The 20,341-nt window shown below is 40.3% G+C and overlaps 2 pseudogenes; both read left to right on the top strand.

Annotated features, from left to right (window-relative positions):
• Positions 1–720: 720 nt before the first annotated feature.
• On the top strand, positions 721–2,999 carry LOC125314680 (annotated as a pseudogene).
• A 14,449-nt stretch (positions 3,000–17,448) lies between these two features.
• LOC125314678 lies at positions 17,449–19,445 on the top strand (annotated as a pseudogene).
• Positions 19,446–20,341: the final 896 nt, after the last annotated feature.

Raw genomic sequence — 20,341 nt, 5'->3', positions numbered from 1 at the left:
TGGCCGATGATGGTTAGACACATTCTGAGAGAGGCAAGTGAGAAGATCATGTTGCCAACGCTGATCCTCTTAGCAACAACTGCCTCTCAACTCGATCAATGAGGAAGAGTGTGATGATGATGAACTTCATCTTCACAAGGTCGATTCCGATCATCAAGAGGAGCTTATTGTCAGAGGAGGTGACGTAGGCCTTCTTGAAAATGCGAGGGCTGCAGAGAACGATGACGATGATGTTGGAGGTTTTTTAGTATAAGTGTATCCCAATGGCGCAGATGAGCATGTGACACACGGATGAGGTCGGGTGGAGGAGGAGATCCCGCCATACACCCTCCTCGGTTCCTCGCTTGGTGACGTTGACAATGTCGTCGTAGGACTTGTTAATGTCACCGAGCGAAGCATCAGGGATGGCGTGTGGCAGGATTTCATCCTCCACGTGACCCTGTCCGTCTGCCACATCCTTATTTACGTCGTTAGAATCTACTTCTTCTAACAAGCCTTTAGCATCAACAATATCGTTCTTTATAACCCTTGCATTTTCGAGAAGGTCAACATCACATCTTTCGGCAAAAAGCTCCTCTCGACTATCGCTGTCGGCTTTGAAAAGATGATGCTCATCCTTGTCGCCACCTTCCTCAATGTTGTTGTGTGTCTATTAGCAAGTTTATTTACCGTTACAGACTATACATTTGGAGGAGATTTTTTCATCTCACCTTCCCTCACATGCATTTGGAGTCACCCCTGTTAGCAGTTTCCCATGAGAAGAAGGCGTCAACATCGGGGAATGGATTCAAGAAAGACTAGATTTTCCCGAAAATGAAGCGGCAACTGTCATTGGCCAGGCCATGAGCAATGGTGAACCTGATGATATATTTTTTGCAGGTGATCTTCGTTGTTGCTGCCACTTTCCGGTGCTTCCATGGCCACATCCGTCGCTTCTGTGACTAGCTTTAGCATGTTGGTAGGACGCAACAATTCTTCCTGTTCTAATCTTCAGATGGACCAATTAAGAGACGAAAGATCTTTTAAGAATCAAAAAGTAGCATCATTCTATGTCACTCCCATAAAAGTCTCCTTCCAGGCTGTTATTTATCTTGGAAGATGTATAGGGGCACTTCTAATGTTGATATGAACGTAGGAGTTCTTTTTCCTGTTGAATAAACAGAGTCTAGCGATTGTTGGATCAATTAAGACTGCTTGCGCTCCTGCTTTCCAAGTACAATGAATAGATTGCTTGTTTATTAACCGCAGCTCTTTTTCAGACTATTGCACTTTGACAAAGATTGATCTACTGGACAATTTATCTGTCGATAAGCTTAGTGTGCTAAATGGGATTTTCACCCCTCTAGCTAGGTTCAGGAATGCAAAGAGACTGTTCGGTGGCACCAGTCTGAAAACGAATGTTCAGATTCTTCCACTGGATATAGGTTGAGTGAACTGTGGCAAAATAGTCCTAATGCTCTAAGCAAGCCTCATTTGGATTCCTAGGTTATAGTGACCAACTTCTAGAATTTTGATTTTTGGACATCTATGAATTGCTACAAAGACCATCTTATAGATGCCTGGTCCATAATAGATAACAATGGCAACTGCATTCGATACATTTTGTGATCAGTCTTATGGAGCTAAGCAATACCACATGCTTGGTATCCACAAGCATACCGCCATGATCGTTCTTCCATGAGCTAGCATTCCACTCACTAGCATTTGAGACAACACAAGACAAATCCTTCTCTTCTTCTAGCAAGATCCTCAGATAATGGCGGAGGCAGGATCCTACGCTCAGTTCATGATCCCTAGCATTTTTGCAAATGTGCTCCTGCAGAGCCACATTAGGTTCTGCAGACGCATAACAATGTCGTTTCAGTGATGGTCAGATCAGGAATCACCAGATTGCTGCATATTTTCATATGCTGGTTTCTGGTGTTCAAGTCTGGACTAGGAAATGAAGGTGCTGCTTTGAAAAATGCTATCTCATACTGGATAAACGTGTTGTTACTGGCAATTCCTTCTGCTGTCATTCTCTGGTAATTCTCAAGCTTTTATGCTTCTCCTAGTTCAGTTTGGGCGCACACACAAAAATCCATAAAAGATCAAAAACTTGCGGGACAGTGTACGAGACAAATGATGGTCATATTCCCTCTTCGGAATCATTAATCGGCTGTCAACCATTTAATTCTATTTTATGTTGGTGATGTGATTTTACGACTTCAAAGGGATTACATTTTCTTATTTATTGGCTCTGACGCTGTTCCTTGTATAGTATCAACATGGGTCTTCATGATTCTGTAGCTTGAAGCAAATATGATGTTTCAGTTTGGTCCATTGCCTACAACAGCTTGGAGATGTGGTCATTCAAATGATGATCTTATTATCAGGATTTCTTCCCAAACCAAAACTTGAGATGCCGGTCCTCATTGTGTTTTGATGTGTGCAAGGGTATATGTGTATAGTCTAGTTGATGTAGAGGAACGAACAAGGGTCGGATACTTTGAGGAATATAGGCAAGGTTTATGGGATAAAGGACAGTTTCACTAGTTTATGAAGATGGTTGTACAAATATAGTTAATGGAGGAGTTGGTGGTGTTGGTGGAGGAGTACAAGGATGTGGAGTTTATTCTCAACTCCCCACACACACATTACATGAATAAGTACAAGCTCTATTTCTAGAGCTATTCCACCGACATAGGCAGATTTTATTTGCAATTAGAGAATATTTTTAATACAAACTCTAGTCCTCTCTACACATTTCTATGCCGCCAAGTATTAAGATTTTTCTAAGACTCTTCTGGACTTCTCTTTGCTTGTCTTCAGATGAGAGTTTTCAAGCTCCACTTGGACTCTTCAACTTGGTGTTTGCTTCACACTTTGCCTTTTCACGTTCAAGATTTAACTAGTAGTTTCTAGATTTAGTTTAGAGAAAATGGATCACAATTTCCAACAAGAACAACTGCTCCTTGGTTTACATGATACCTCTAGGACTTAGTGGTGCAATAAGGTAATCCTAACTGGTTAAGCTTTATTTACTTCAGTAGGTCTTGCAAAAGAAGCAGCTAGTCCACAGTCCCACATTTTCTTGGCCCTATTTTTGGCGGAAACGGTAGAGTCGGCCTTTTTAGCAGTTTCTCAGGAAAAGGCGTCTGAATCATGGAACAGATTTAAGGAAGAAGACATTTTCTTGGAAATGAGGTGGCAACTGCTATTGTCGGGGCTTTTGGTACTAGTGAAGCTAATGATACATTGTTTGCAGGTGATCTCAGTGATGTTTGTGGGTCATCTGGGAGAGCTGGCTCTCTCGGGTACTTCCATTGCCACTTCTTTTGCTTCTGCGACCAGCTTTAGCTTCTTGGTAGTTATACTACTTCATCCTGTTTTGATTTAACTGGGTGGATGAGCCATTCCTTTCTCTGACTGCATTGCTGGGAGCAGTAAGTCACGACAAGAAATCAAATAATTTTAGCATTGAAAGTAGGATCATACCAAGTCCTACAGTATCCAAGCTCTTGACATAATCTAGCTATGATTTCCAAGTGAGAGATTGCCATTTTTCCCCCAACAGCTGTTAGGAATTGGGATAACAATGTATTGCTAGTAACCTTAGCTCCTTCAAGGCTTCTTGCAGTTTGACAAATAATGACATGATAAACATGTCATGTCTTAATAGCTAGATGTAGAGTTAGTGTTCCGTCATGAATTAGGAAATTTGTCATGCGCATCTCAATCTGATTGTACAGAAGGTTCCCCTCCCCACCATTTTCTTTTTCTAAAGCCTGCATAGTTGGACACATGTTAACTATGGCAATTCAGTCTGATTGCTTCAAGCACTGCATGAAGTGGGTTCCGAGGATATATTTACGAACTTCTGAAATTTCATTTTTGGATGTGTATGAATTGTTGCAAACATGATTTCGTAGATGATTGTGAATATGTCCTCATGTATTATTTCACAATTCTAATAGATAGGAATGGCAAGTGCCTGGGATGCATTTTGCGGTCAGTCCTATGGCACTAAGCAGTTCAACATGCTTGTTATCCACATGCAGAGTTGTTCTCCTATTAGCTAGCATTCCGTTAGCGACCCTATCGGCCAATTTGGGCAAAATCTTTCTCTTCTTCAAGCAATTCCCGGTATATCTGCAGAGGCAGGGTCATATGCTGGCATCATGATCCCTATCGTTTTTGCATTTGCTCTCGTTCAATGTCACATCAAGTTCCTCTAGATAGAGAACAATGTTTTCCTAATGACGATCAGTTCAGCAATCAGTACATTGGTGCATGTTTTTATATGTTGGTGGTGTTCAAGTCCGGACTCAGAAATCAAGGCGCTGCTTTATATGTCAGGATTTCACCATCTTGGAAAAGAACTTGAACTGGTTTCTCCAAGGAGGCCTAAATTGTGTCTAGTTATTTAATCATTGATTTTATATAAAAACTAGGGATCAAATCCGACACCGTCTTGCATCCCACATGACCTCTCCATGACGTAACCACGGACTACAGATAGCCGGCCATCGCATGCTCATGAATTCAAAAGATGAAGCGATAACACTAGTGGCCGTAAATCTTGGAGGGGTGAGAACAAAAGGAAGACATTTGGCGAGATGAGTTTGAGATTTCACAGGTTTAGGAGAAGTGCACAAGGCTAGGGTCTTGACCGCGCCACTTCTACGAGATGGCAGAACGCACATCCTTCCTCGTCAATTCGAGATTTCGACAAACATCTTAGTGAAGGGTCTGCAAGCCCGGCGTTTCAATTGTTTGTGATCAACTTGCGATAGGTTCGCCAATTTCCTCAGGTTCGTCAGAATTGCTTCTCTTTGCTGTCATCGCTGCTCATCTGCTTTACGAGTAGGATTGGGATGGGATGATCACTGGGCTTGTCACCATTATCGCTGTTGCTCTATGTTTAGCGAGCCCCGCCACAACGAGATTCCTGCAGTACCTCCCCGCCGCGGTCTCACCGTCGCTATGTTTGCTAAGTCCCCACTGTCATTGCTCTTAGCCACACCCCTTCCCTTCGCTGACACTTGTGTTCAGTTTTCAAGTATAAAGCCACAAAGCTTATATTGTTCTGCCTCTTGGCGTCTCCAAAACCCCCAACTCAAGGTAAAGCTAAAGTTCTTATGTAATTTCATGTTTTGGTTTGTAGTTCATGTTTTAAATGCATGTTAACTAGCATAGACAGATTTAATTCATCTGAATAATCCCATAAGCAGCACCAATCAGAAAAGAGGTCATGACGTTACGTAGGCATCAATATCACATGATGTTGTCCGCTTGGGCCTCTAGCCAACGCTTCATTCCCGCTGATTTGTGTTTTATGCCGTTTCCGTTGTGTAATGTCTTCATAAATTAATGATCATTGGTCAAATGTTTTGACACCTGGTTTTGGCTAGCTCATTTAGTCATTTATAGTAGAAAAAAAATTAGGGATTGAACCGACCCATAAACAAAATACCGTTTGCATAACTACAAGCGAATCTCGTGCATTGCACGTGATAATCATATTGCCTCTCTGTGATGTTGCCACGGATCGCACAGAGGATCACCTCCTGTAGATTGCCAAGAGTGAGTTGGGTTTGGATTGAAAAGAAACCAATCTTGTTTTCAAATTTCGCTCGAATCCTTCGGCCCCATGGTTTCTTCAGAGCTTCCAACGGCGGCCATCACTCCACTCTCTTTCTCTCTCTACTAACCGTCTCCCATAAATGTATGCGATAAGTTGGGCTCAAAAAGAGAGGAGAAAAATTCCTTCTTGATGGTTCTCTCTCTCCTCTGACAAAACTGAAGAGAAGAATTCCCTCTTGATGATTTTCGTTCTTTTCATTGCTCTACAGTCGTAATAGCCGCCACTGATCGACACCGTGCGACGTCCAGGAGCCTCACCAAACCTCCTTTCGTTCTGTCCTATTTTTCGCTCACTCGATCCTCGACTTTTCATCAGAATTGAGCAAGTAAACAACTTATCGTGACCGAGATTACGAAGCATACGATGCTGGTCCAATTCCTCTTCGACGTCTCCAACCGTAGAGCTCCGTTTTCATCTATTGACCAGGTGATCTGTATTGCCTTTTTCTTTTCTTTTTTCTTTTCTTGCTCTGTTTTGGTGGAGTTTTGACGACCGAGGTCAATTGATGACCCCGCGGATTAATCACGTCAAAATAAGGTTGCACTGAATTATTTGTGAGGTATTGTAACCTTAATACGGATTTCTTTTGATGTTGGACGAAAACGTACCTTCGTTTTTTCGAACAAACTTAGAATTTTCTATGCAGGTAAAGTGTTTGACAAAGTGCCTCAATTGTGTAACCGAGAATTGTCCATGTTTTCATCATTTCTGAAATGCGTTAGTGTGAGTCACTTGTCTCATTTGTTCTCTAGCACAGGAATCCTCTTCAATTTCATTTTTTTTTAATTCTCGAATCTGAGCATCTTTCTTTGTTGTTTTCTTGTTTCGTGTTCTTGTATGTCTCTGCACTATTTTCGGCTAAGAATGACCGGAGACAGATCAGATGAGTGTGGATATCCAACATAATTCGAAATGAGGTTCCGGTTAGCATAATTTTCCCCGTCTATTGCCTTGTAATTGCACTGTGATGGCTGGATTAGGTTATTAATGAATGAATTCAGGTAATCGGATATTACCACCGGTAGGTAATGGCCGGAATAGATGGCCGGCATTGTGGGAGTAAGGTTGACTGCCGGCGTTGGATGGCCGGTGGAAAAGTTGCTTTGGCAAGCTCATCGGTGAAGAGGTTCCGGAAAAAAAGAAAAGAATAGAAAACAGAAAAAGAAATAAATAATGGCAAATATTAAAGAAAAAGTAATAGTAAAATATAAAAGAAATATAAAAAAAAATGGAGATATGGGCTGGATATAATAAGGCTAGGTCGGGCTAAGAGAACAAGTTGGGCTTAGGAATTTGTGTGCTGAGTGAAATGGATTAAAAATTGGATATATTTAAAACAGGCTCGGTCTGAATTTGAGACCCAACACGGACTCTTAGGTCTGGGTCGGACCCACAAATTCGAACTGGATGCTCCGACTCGATTTGAATCCCTATATTTCAGAAATAAAAAATAAAAAAACTTTGAAAATACAAGATGCTAGTAACTAGGGGTACGCTGCGAGCTAGTTACTAGCACTATGCATAAGCACAGGCTAGCAACACAGGAGCTTAAGTTTTGATGACTCACCCCAGGTGTAAAATGCTACTATAGGACCCTGTCCGGAGGTAGTCAACCAAAGTTGATATGGAATCTACCTTCTTCACCCCCACCTCCAAATTGCTAATCATATCTTTTTCTTCTCTAATTGCGGGAAATACCCTTTAATTACTTTACGTCCGAGGGATCCGGAGGTCCGGATGAGCCCTCATAAGAAGCGGTTTAAGGACTTATACAGGTCCTAAAAAAATTAAAAATAGAAAATATTAGAAATAAAAACTCTGAAAATTTTTAAAAAAGGAAAAAGCTTAGAAATTGGATTTTTAGTCAATTTTATTAGATTTTTAGTGCTAATACTAGTTTAGCATTAGTTTTGGATATTCCTAGATTAAAATGCACATAGCTTAGGAATCAACTACCGGACCTTTATATATATGATGATATTGTTGACATCCGAATTTTAGTCAACAATTAGGTGCTGATTTTGATATGGAAAGTAAGAGAAAGAAAAAACAAATAAAAAGCCAACTTGGACCCATTACAGCAGCCCATCTCGTGTGCCCAAATCAACTACCTGCCCTCGAACTTTAAATATCAATCCATGCTCAAACTAGACTTTTAATGGGAAATCAATAAAAGAATCTGATTCGCAGCCCATTAGAAGAACCAATCAATCAAATTATTATGAGTCATCAGTTCTAGGTTTCGTGGTTTCGAAACTTACTCGTCAGAATAGATTTCTTATTTTTTGGAATCTTTAACTTATCCTACATACCTTAAAATCAGAAACCTACTTTGTCACGGGTTTTGAGGTCTATTCTAGGATCTTCTGAAGTTCCACCTGTATTTTTAATTTAACTATTACAATGAATCATCAACTTTAATGATCACTACTCACTGGTACAATCCACGGACCGCAACTTATATTTACACACACGAATAAATGTGAAACATTAACAAAGTAAGTTCGTAAAAAATATTGTTAAAAATGGATGAGATTAGTGATTCCGGACTACACACTCATCACTGCAAGATCGTTTAAAAACATATATCAAGAAAAACGCAAAAATTTGTTATCGGTTTTAGATTCCAGCACCTATCTAAAACTTGAAATTTGGAATTTACCCATCGGAACAGGTTCTCCAATTTTTAGAACTTGAAACCTGCCCCGCATATTTTGGAACCTAAAATTGGACATGTTACCACCACTCCAATTCTAGGTTTCGGTTTCTATCTTGAAACCATGCTCACTCTTACAAATTATACTGCCCATGCCATTTTTGATATTGGCCTCAACCCAGCAAAAAAAACCTCATTCCGATGAAGAGTCCCAAGCTCGGCCTCTCTCTGGATTTCTCTCTAGTTCTAAAATTTGTGGAAACAAACTCATGCGCGCCCAAGAAGAAAAAGATAGATCACCGAGGCCTGCATTCCCGCGAAGGAGGAGATGCGATTAACTAAACTTTTTCACTCTCTCTCTCATGACTCAATCACCTAGAGAGGGGACGAGATTATACCGCATACACACTAGAATGTCCACAAAAGAAATCACTGCAATGGTCACGAGGATGAAGAGATTCGTAGCAAAAGTTGCCTCCGAACTTGGTCAAGGAGGAAGATTTCGATGACGATGCACATTGTCTTTATAAAGCCGATTGTAATGATCATGATGAACTTTTTGCTGGAGGAGGTGACGTAGGCCTTCTTGAAAACGCGAGGAAAGAGGATTATAGAAGACGATTGTGTCAATGCCGGAGGCTTTTTAGTATACGTGGATCCCAACGACACAAATTAGCATGTGGCAGATGGACGAGGTCGGGTGGAGATCCCGCCATAAGCCCTCCTCGGTTCCCTACTTGGTGAACTTGACAACGTGGTCATTGCACTTGTCAATATCACCGAGCAGAGCATCGGAGACGGCATGTGGCGGGATTTCATCCTCCGCGTGACCCCATCTGTCTGCCACATCCTCATCTATGTTGTTAGAATCCACTTCTTCTAACAGGCCTTTGGCATTGATGCCGTCGTCTTTCATAACCATTGCATCTTTTAGAAGGCTGACATCACCTTCTTCTACAAAAAAGCTCAGAGCAACCATGGCAGTCTGCTTTGAAGGACAATGCTCATGCTCGTCCTCACCTTCCTCAATGACGTCACCCGATGTCCTTTGTTAATAAAGAGTGTTGGCGGGATAACCTTCTGACTCACCTCAGTGTTTTCCTACATAGCCTTCTTCTCCAATGAGGCCTTTAACATGGATGTACAACTCAGAGATCTTACCACAGAGGCTGAGTGCGCAGGGCTGCGTAATCAGCATCGCTGTTAATTGAGTGGTGAATGGAGTATTATTGATGATGTTCTTATCATTTCCCCTCACTGACTGCTATTACGCAAGCACTCATTTCAGCTAACACAGTGAATCCTTAACCATAGGCTTCGCCGGGTAAAGAAAGTCCGGTAAATGCCTGAAGCTCATTGAGGATCGATGCTAGGAATCAAGACACAAAACAACTGAAGTAGTCCCTTTTACCGCAACGCAATTAACTACTCGCTGGATTGGTACCTTCTCTGTGTTTTTCTTTCTTCCCAAACATTTGAGAGGTAGGAGTTCATGCTCTGTTTCTGAAGTACTTCATATACAACAGAGGTAAAGGGGAGCAATTGAGATTTCTGTGAAAATTGTTGCTGAATCAGGATCTATTAGTGATATAAACACATTTCATTGTTGTTGTGATAGTCTCAGTATGAGCTTATACTGATGCTAAGATGTTGCACTCTTGCTTCTCAAAATTGAAAATGCCTGAATGAAATCGTATACACATTTGAGAGGCTTCTTCCTGAATCTGAATATCTTGTTGTCTACCATTTGTTCACATCATAATATGTCCGTTCGATTCTCTTTTTCCATTTCTGATTCCTGTGGTTTAGGCTAGGGCTGAGACGTGCATATACCATGCTTGCTTCATTTTCATTTTACCACACGTATTTATTTCGTCTTAGACTTTGGTTTGTTAACCTTTCTTCTGTGTATTGATGCATGTCAATTGATGTTCCAAGTATGTAAATCTCTGTCATGAGTAGTGTTGCATATTTGAATAAGTCATTGAAGCATATTCTTGGTATTAAGACTCGTTTTTTTTTTTTATAGGAATGGAGTTCAAAAGAGGTCTTAAGTAGATGTAAAAATGTTTTCATGTCGTTCTCCGAATTAAAGTGAGTGCACCGGAAGAGAAGTTGTTGTTGCCATGATGTCAATGTGTGTTTGTTGTTAGTGTTCATTGAGCAATCACCAAGAGAGCAAAAATTAGTTAGAAGTTTAGCAAATTTTGTTTGTGTGCTTGAAGGAGAATATAATGGCTATGCGTGTGATGTAGGAATGAATGAGGAGTTGTAAGGATAAGTGTGCGTAGGAAAAGACGAGTTCATGTATCCAATAAGTCCTTTAAAAAAGTGAAAAGGAAGGAATTTTATTATGTTATGTACTCTGTGTTTTTCTGTGATGGTTGGAATAGTTGCTTATGGAAGCACGATACCTTCGTGTGTGTGGTCGTGTGCAAGTAATTGAGCATAGCAATTGATATTGATCTTGTAGTGTACAATCTGTGAAGAATTGCCAATGTTCCAAATTTGTCTTCATTGATCTTTTTTGGGGTTGCTCTCTTCCTCATTGTTTCAAGATGCGTGCACAAGAGGTGAGAAAGTTTTCTGGATATGTCTTGGGCTGGATTTCAACCCTTTTATGATGATTTCTCTGCTACTGTAGTTTTCATTTTTCCCTCACACCTGGAATACTTTAATTCTGTGGTTGTCCCCTTGAGGGTAGGTCGCCGACACCACTACTTGACACAACATGTGGGAATTGGATAACTAGCCACCACAGACAAATGCATTCGTTCACCTTATAAAAATCATCGACTTGCTCTTCGTTTTCTGCTAAGAAAATCTTTTAAGCAATTGTCTCTTGACTCTGCTGATTCTGCCAAAAGTGTAAGAAAACTAGTGGATGAAGCAGAACAGAAGCAGCAGAGTCAGCCTTTTAGCAGTTTCTCAGGAAAAGGTGTGTGAATCATGGAACGGTTGTAAGAAAGAAGACATTTTCTTGGAAATGAGGGTGCAACTGCTATTGCCTGGGCCTTTGGTCTTAGTGAACCTAATGATACGTTGTTTGCTGGTGATCTGAGTGATGTTTGTTGGTCATCTGGTCGAGCTGGCTCTCTCGAGTGCTTCCATTGCCACTTCTTTCGCTTCTGTGACCAACTTTAGCTTGTTGGTAGTCATCATACTTCATCCTGTTTTCTTAAACCAGGTGGATAGGCCATCCTTTCACTGATCGCATTTCTTGCAGCTGTAAGTCACGCCAAGAAATCAAAGAATTTTAGCATTGAAAGTAGGATCATAACAAGTCTTACAGTATACCATTTTTAATCCCCAAAAGCTGTTAGGAAACGGGATAACAATGTATTGCTAGTAAGCTTAGCTCGTTCAAGATTCATGCAGTTTGACGAAGATTGATATGCTAAACATGTCATCTCTTAATAGCTTGATTTAGCGTTGGTATTCGTCATAAATTAGGAAATTTGTCATGCGCAATTCAATATGATTGTTTCGGACATGAGATGGATAGTTCCCATCCCCCAAGTCCTTTCTGTTGACATGCTCCAGTACATCTCAAGCTTTATGCTTCTCACAGTTCACTTTTGCTTAACAAAGAACGCCAAGGAAATTCAAGAAAATTAATTTTAGTGATATCATTCTTCTGATTCATCAGCGAGCTATATTTTTTATAGTTAAATAAAAACAATTGCTTGACACAACAAATAATTAAGTGTCATTGTTAATCTAGATTATGTTCCTTACATTTTTTTAAAAACAGAAGGGAATTCATTGTCTTATGAATTGGCTATAAACACACGCTTTCTGCATCATGGATCATATTCTTTTGTTCTCTTATTTTCTCTATGAGTCGAACCGATTGAAAATGATGTTTCTGGTTGTTTCATTACCTGCAACAACTTCGAGAGTTGGTCGTTTGAGATGAAGGTCCTATTGTTGGGACTTCTTCCTGATTGGAAACTTGAAACTTCGGTTACCTCAATCAGATACATGTGCACTTCACAAAACCATATTTGACAGGAAGCATACAAGTTAAAGGCTCAACACTTTGGCACCAATTTTCAAATTTTTTGCAAGGTAATTCATCCTAATATTCTTGTGTTTGTCTCAGCCTAAACACCGGTTGCTTCTGCCAAAAACCCGAAACAAGAGTTTAATTGATTGTATAACACGAGGCTGGTTTAGTCATCAATGACGCCGTTGTGATCCAGATGATGGTTTCTACTTCTTTGCCCATGATCCAAAAATCCCAAACATCCAAAATAGTAAAATCTCACATGCTACTGAAACCATACATTCCCAGATCGTGTGGAATTCAAGCTTGGTCTAATTCTGGGTTTTTTCTTTTTTGTACCAGGAAATTGGCTCTGCTTAATTAATTTAATCTTTTTATGTCGACTAGAGACCATATCTAAATGGGGCTATGTCACACTGCTTCTTGTGCATAAAGGCTTCTTGAAATACCAAACTCTGAGGTAGCTTGTCATTACTCGTCGACAAATTATACGGGCATGAATTTGGATATAATGCAGTAAGATAGGCTCGAGAGGATCCATAATTTGTAGTAAAATTAAATTTGGTTCATTCAAATAAAGTAATAAATGATGAAGACAGATTTATTAGAAACTAACTACATCATTCAAGAATATTTTTGAGATGTTTTCCTCTAATTAATTTTTTTTTTAAATCCGAACTCAATGGACTATAGATGTTTTAAGGACCATACAATAGAGAAGCTAATGATCATTGGTAACATGTGTTGATACCTAAGTTCTGGCTAGTTTATTTAGTTATTTAGTGCAGAAGAAAATTAGAGATCGACCACGACCTCTAGACAAAAATACCATTTGCATTGTTCCCATTCGCATCTCATTGGGGTCATGCATCTCACATGCCAAATTCATGACCTCTTCATGAAGTTACCAGGGAGTAGTGCATGTAGGATCACCTCCTATAGATAGTCAAAAGATGAAGCAATGACACTTGTGGCCGTAAATGCCGGTGAAGTGAGAACAAATGGGCAAATCTTAAGGGGAATGTTTGCTCAAGAGTCCAGGTGGTTCTCTACAGCGAGTTTGATTTGAATTCGAAAGAAACCAAGATTGATCCTATCGTGGTTTTCACATATGAAAATTACACAAAAGGAGATTTTTTTTTTTTTAATGAGGAGTGGGACTCGGGAACTTCTGGTAAGTTGTTGCGAGAAGATAGAATTTCACCACCATTATCTTAGCAGCACCCCCTAGGAAATCTTAACAGTATGGTCATCTCTTCCCCAGTTGATCCTATTATCCCTTGCGGAATTGACTTACATCGGCACTTGACCTTTTCCTTCGCAGTCATAAACAGTTCGTGAAAGTCCAGCCATCATTGCCGCCGGCCATCCTCTTTGAGCCGTCGAGCACATCAAGCAAGGTTACTCATTTGCTCGTGCGGTTCTTCGGGTATATCCATCCTCTTCCAAGAGTCTGCAGCCCGGGGTACATATTTCTCTCTTGTTCCCTTCACATTCTATGCGTATGAAGTTGAGTTTTGCGACTGTCAACACACGTCAGGCCTTTTGCCTAAAGATCTCAACTGCCAACACCAGCATGTATCCTGACTTTTCTTGCCTTTGTTTCTTTCGAAGTTGGATTTTGCGCTAACGCAAAGACCCTACATTTTCAGGAACCTGACCATCAATAAGGCGTCAGCTCATCATGAGTATCCAATCGATTCTCAGTTTCAACTGAAATTAGTGAGTCTCCAGCACGGAAGAAATATTATGAAGTTGAATATGGGGAATTTGATAGAAACATTAAAGTGAGCCGCGGTACAAGCACTAGAATGGCAACATCTTCAGATCTGCATCATCTCGTCGGCGGTCATCTGGAAGTACACTTGGACAGAACTTTCCATGTTATGTCTATTTGAGTTGCTAGGAGATTCTTTAGGGGCGTTCATGGTTCATTTTGGTTCAATTTGTACTCCATGTCAATAACTTATATATCTGGACAAAACCTCAAATATAATTTAAACCAAACCACTTTTAATTACTTGTTATCATTTGAAACTTTCAACATCAAGGTGAGCTCTAAATAAGTAGGGATTATTTGGAGGTGTATCTTGACAGTTGCGAATCGCGGGAAACACTCATAAATAGGAGCTTGATCTTCATCGAACAACCGTGACTGAAACTCAATTGAACTCAGATTCATCAGTCTGAGCACTTCATCATCCGCTTACGGCAACAAGATTGAAGCTAAGTTCTCTCTCATTCTCTGACTGTCCTTTTTCTGTTTCAGTCAATAGCATTGTCCTTTTTCTGTCTCAGCTAAGTACCTCTCTACTATGTTCTTTGAGAAAAAAAGATGGGAGATCTTAACTACTGATTATATGATGATTGTCTGCCATGACATCCTTTTTGTGATTTGAGCATGTTTGATTACATATGTGATGATTAGAATATGGATTATGGTTTTAAGGATTTCCCTGTTTGATAAAGACTTATCATGATATTTAGTCTTTGAAACTGGAACAACGATGAACAGAGCTAGGTGAACGATGGACAAAGCAAAGAATTGATCATGCTTCTGTAGGATGTGCAACATGTGTTTGGGTGTAAAATAAGACTTAAAAAGGGGAAAAATAAAACAAAGGGAATAAAAATAATAAAATATGTGTATATATGTATATGTATATATCTTACGTTGAAGTCGTAATTGAATTTTTAATTTTAGCTCAGGCTCATTTGTTTAGGGAGACATTTTCTTTGGGTTTGTTAAATAAATCCAAACTTGGTCTTTTTCCAGATGAATAAACAAAAAGAGAAAATGTAAAAACGTAGACAAATATATAAAACTGAAAGATAAAAATCCCATTCCATTAACATTGGGATGTGCATTTAAGGAGTAGTTTATATACCTGTTTTTCCTCTTTTGTAGAGTTCATTAGCAATAGAATCATTATTAGAGCTTAGAATTGGAATTAAACTTAGGATTCTATTCGATTTTAGCTCACAGGGTTGCTCTCCTTGTACTTAAGAATGAGGCATTATAATGTTCTTTGCCTGATATTGCATCGAGTTACTTTATCGTATTTTACCTTTTATACGCTCTTCAGTACTGTTCTTGATGGGCTTGTTTGTGATTGCTTTAATATCATTTTTGGTGTTCTGATTCATGTTCGTTGTCATTCGAAAGGTTAGGACTCATAATTGGACAAACACTGCATGAGGTAGTAAACAATCAATCTAGGTAGTAAATCTGGTTTCGTAGTGAGTTCTTCTCCCATATCCCACTTGATTTTTGGCTAATTGCAATAGAATTTGCATAGGATTATGAAGTATAAATGTCTCGCAAGTTAAGGTTTTGAGAGAATTCCCACTGATTGAGGACCGTTGGTCCTCAACTCAACATTACATCTAAACTTATCTCTCAGGACAGTGGACCGCTTCTGAAGGGTCATGAGATGCATAAAGAAGCGATCACCAATATAACAAGAAGAATGCATGTTCAACATGAAATATAAAAATTGACGAGATAAAAAGAATAATAAAAAAGATACTACAAAATTAGGAGAAGAAAAAAAGAGAGAGAGAGAGAACACCTCATGAAGGAGGTGAGGAAGCCCCGAGAGGAGGCAGGTGAAACTTCGATGGTGTAGAGGAGTTGATCATAAGGGCTGAACCATCAAGGGTTGGGTGTACGTCAATGTTGGCATCTTCCAATAATGAAAGGCTCGAAATCACTTTGGAGATTTGGCTTTTGCGCCAAAACTTGACAATAGCATGCCTAAACATCTCTGTTGGGATAAACATCCAACTTGAGTATGCAAAGATGATTTCGGTGTGTCAAATGCCAAGCTGCTATAGATGCAATAGTGCCTCTTTGAAGGGAGTTTTGTTAATCGAATACAAGAATTCAAGTAGAATGCCCTAAGACTTGTCAAAAAATACTCCATGCAAACCACACAAAATTTAATCCTCCCCATCTAAATCCTCATAATAGACTCGAAAATTCGAACACTCTATCCATGCCTTGAATCTTGATAATGGGTCATCTTCACAAACTCCTCAGTTCGTCTCTTCCTAAGTGAATGATTTTCTTCCCAAGAGTCCTTCCCACCTTATCAATCAGTGGCAAACCAACGCAATCTCTACCATGAATATATCAAAATTCTAGATGGAAAACTCTCCTTGATCCCCGGCTAAAAGTCCTTTCAGAAATTGTATGCTATGTGTTTGGCGCAAGCACAGCAATGCGCGACACTAGGAAATTTCAGTGAGGCTAATGAAAAGTGAGTGTGGCTGAACTAAATAGCGGGTCGGGCTCAAATGGATGAAATAAAAAAGTCCCAACCACTTTGTTAAAGACTTCTTATTCACAAAGGAATTGACTTTCCTGAGAAATTTTTGTTGACCGTTTTTCCTTTGAAAATTCATCATAGTCAAATCTTTTTTTGTCCCCATTCACATTAGCAAACATCACTCAGTTCATTCGTGTTTAATTACTCTAAATGCTCTAACAAAAGCATCCATTTTTACCAAATATAGCTTACTTTATAATTAGTTCCCCAGTTGCCGCTCGCTGTGGCCTCCAATTGATGTACTTACTGAAAAATTGCCACATCTTCTGTAGCATCTGCCCCCGCGTTTCTAGCACTATCATAAAGAAGAACACCTTATGCAACAAAAAAATAAAGAGTCATTGATGACACTCCACTCATCACCCTATCCAAGGCGACACCAATTGCACACCCCTGCACGCACCTTCAATGGAAAGATCTCTGATCTCTATACACCTACATGATCAGCCCCATCTCAACGGAGAAGAAGGTCATGTAGGACAACACTGAGGCCATGCACATGGCCACCGCTCACATGAGTTTCGTGTGGCTACAGTGGCCGATGATGGTGAGACACATTCTGAGAGAGGCAAGTGAGAAGATCATGTTGCCAATGCTTATTCTCATAGCAACAACTGCCTCCCAACTCCATCATGGAGGAAGAGTGCGACTATGATGAACGTCGTCTCTACAAGGTCGACTGCAATGCTCCATAGGAGCTTCTTGTTGGAGGAGGAGACGCAGGCCGTCTTGAAAATGCGAGGGCTGTAGAATACGATGACGTTGATGTCGGAGGCTTTTTAGTATAAGTGGATCCCTACTGCGCAGATGAGCATGTGGTACACAGATGAGGTCGGGTGGAGAGGAGATCCCGCCACATGCTCTCCACAGTTGCTTGCTTGGTGATGTTGACAACATCGACTTGTTAATATCACTGAGCGAATCATCGGGAACGGCGTGTGGCGGGATTTCATCATCCACGTGACCCTATCCATCTGCCACATCCTCATCTACGTTGTTGGAATCTACTTCTTCTAACAGGCCTCTGGCATCAGCGATATCGTTCTTTACAACCCTTGCATTTTCGAGAAGGTTCACCTCTTCCGACGAAAAGCTCCTCTTGACTATCGCTGTCGGCTTCGAAAGGACAATGTTCATCCTCGTCACCACCTTCCTCAATGTTGTTATATGTCTATTACCAAGTTAATTTGCCATCACAGAATATACACTTTGAGGAGATTTTTTCATCTCACCTTCCCTCGCATTTGGAGTGACCCCTGTTAGCAGTTTCCCATGAGAAGAAGGCGTCCGCATCGGGGAATGGATTCAAGAAAGAATAGATTTTCCCGAAAATGAAGCAGCAACTATCATTGGCCAGGCCATGAGCAATGGTAAACCTGATGATATATTGTTTGTAGGTGATCTTCATGATGTTTGCTGCTGCCACTTTCCGGTGCTTCCATGGCCACGTCCGTCGCTTCTGTGACTAGCTTTAGAATGTTGGTAAGACGCAACAATTCTTCCTGTTCTAATCTTCAGATAGACCAATTAAGAGACGAAAGATCTTTTAAGAATCAAAAAGTAGCATCATTCTATGTCACTTCCATAAAAGTCTCCTTCCAGGCTGTTATTTATCTTGCAAGATGTATAGAGGACTTCTAATATTGACATGAACGTAGGAGTTCTTTTTCCTGTTGAATAAATAGAGTCTAGTGATTGTTGGATCAATTAAGACTGCTTGCACTCCTGCTTTCAGAGTACAATGAATAGCTTGCTTGTTTATTAACCGTAGCTCCTTTTCAGACTATTGCACTTTGACAAAGATTGATCTACTGGACATTTTATCTCTCGATAAGCTTAGTGTGCTAAATGGGTGATTTTCACCCCTCTAGCTAGGTGTAAGAATGCCAAGATTGGAAACTTAATGTCGGTGTTTGTCACATATTAGGACATTTGTTGACTGCACTTAAAAGAGATTGTTCGGTGGCACCGCTCTGAAAATGAATGTTCAGATTCTTCCACTCGATATAGGTTGAGCGATGGCAAAACAGTCCTGATGCTCTAAACAAGGCCTCATTTGGGTTCCTAGGTTATAGTGACGAACTTCTTGAATTTCATTTTTCGACATCTATGAATTGCTACAAACGCCATCTTATAGATGCTTGGTCCGTAACAGATAACAATGGCAAGTGCATTCGGTACATTTTGCGATCAGTCACATGCTTGTATCCAGAAGCAGATGGCCATGATTGTTCTCCCATTAGCTAGCATTCCACTCGCTCTCATTTGAGCCAATGCAGGACAAATCCTTCTCTTCCTCAAGCAAGATCCACAGATAACAGCGGAGGCAGGATCCTACGCTCAGTTCATGATCCCTAGCATTTTCGCAAATGCGCTCCTGCAGTGCCACGTTAGGTTTCTGTAGACGTAGAACAATGTTGTTCCAATGATGGTCAGTTTGGGAATCACCACATTGCTGCATAATTTCATATGGTGGTTTCTGGTGTTCAAGTCTGGACTGATTTCTGAAATAAGCAATTCTTTCTGCTGTCATTCTCTGGTAATTTTCAAGTTTTTGTGCTTGTACTAGTTCAGTTTTGGCACACATACACAACAAATCCATAAAAGATCGGAAACTTGCGGGACAGAGTACGAGACAAATGATGGTCATATTCCTTCTCCAGAATCATTAATGGGCTGTCGACCATTTAATTCTAGTTTATGTTGGTGATGTGATTATACTACTTCAAAGGGATTACATTTTCTTGTTAATTGGCTCTGTCGCTATTCCATATACAGTATCAACATGGGTCTTCACGATTCTGTAGCTTGAAGCAATTATGATGTTTCTGTTTGGTTCATTGCCTGCAACAGCTCGGAGATGTGGTCATTCAAATGATGGTCTTATTATCAAGATTTCTTCCCAAACCAAAACTTGAGATGCCGGTCGTCTCAATCATGTGCATCAGAACACCTGCTCCTTGGTTTACATGATACCTCTAGGACTCAGGGGTGCAATAAGGTAATCCTAACTGGTTAAGCTTTATTTACTTCAGTAGGTCTTGCAAAAGAAGCAGCTCTTCCACAGTCCCACATTTTCTTGGCCCTATTTTTGGCAGAAACGCCAGAGTCAGCCTTTTAGCAGTTTCTTGGAATGGATTTAAGAAAGAAGACATTTTCTTGGAAATGAGAGGGCAACTGCTATTGCCGGGGCTTTTGGTACCAGTGAGGCTAATGATACATTGTTTGCAGGTGATCTCAGTGATGTTTGTGGGTCATCTGGGAGAGCTGGCTCTCTCGAGTGCTTCCATTGCTGCTTGCCTTTGCTTCTGCGACCAGCTTTAGCTTCTTGGTAGTTATAATACTTCATCCTGTTTTGATCAAACAGGGTGGATGAGCCATTCCTTTCACCGACTGCATTTTTGGGAGCAGTGAGTCACGCCAAGAAATCAAAGAATTTTAGCATTGAAAGTGGGATCATACCAAGTCTTGCAATATCCAAGCTCTTGACAGAATCTGGCTATGATTTCCAAGTGAGAGAATACCATTTTTATTCCTCAAACGCTGTTAGGAAACGGGATAACAATGCACTGCTAGTAACCTTTGCTCCTTCGTGACTATTGCAGTTTGACAAAGAATGATATGGTAAACATGTCATCTCTTAATAGCTAGATGTAGCGTTGGTGTTCCGTCATGAATTAGGAAATTTGTCATGCCCATCTGAATATGATTGTTTGGGA

Source organism: Rhodamnia argentea, chromosome 4, assembly GCF_020921035.1.
Source record: "Rhodamnia argentea isolate NSW1041297 chromosome 4, ASM2092103v1, whole genome shotgun sequence".
NCBI lineage: Eukaryota > Viridiplantae > Streptophyta > Magnoliopsida > Myrtales > Myrtaceae > Rhodamnia > Rhodamnia argentea.
Note: the sequence above shows the minus strand (reverse complement) of the source record. Positions and strands in the feature narration are given on the sequence as shown.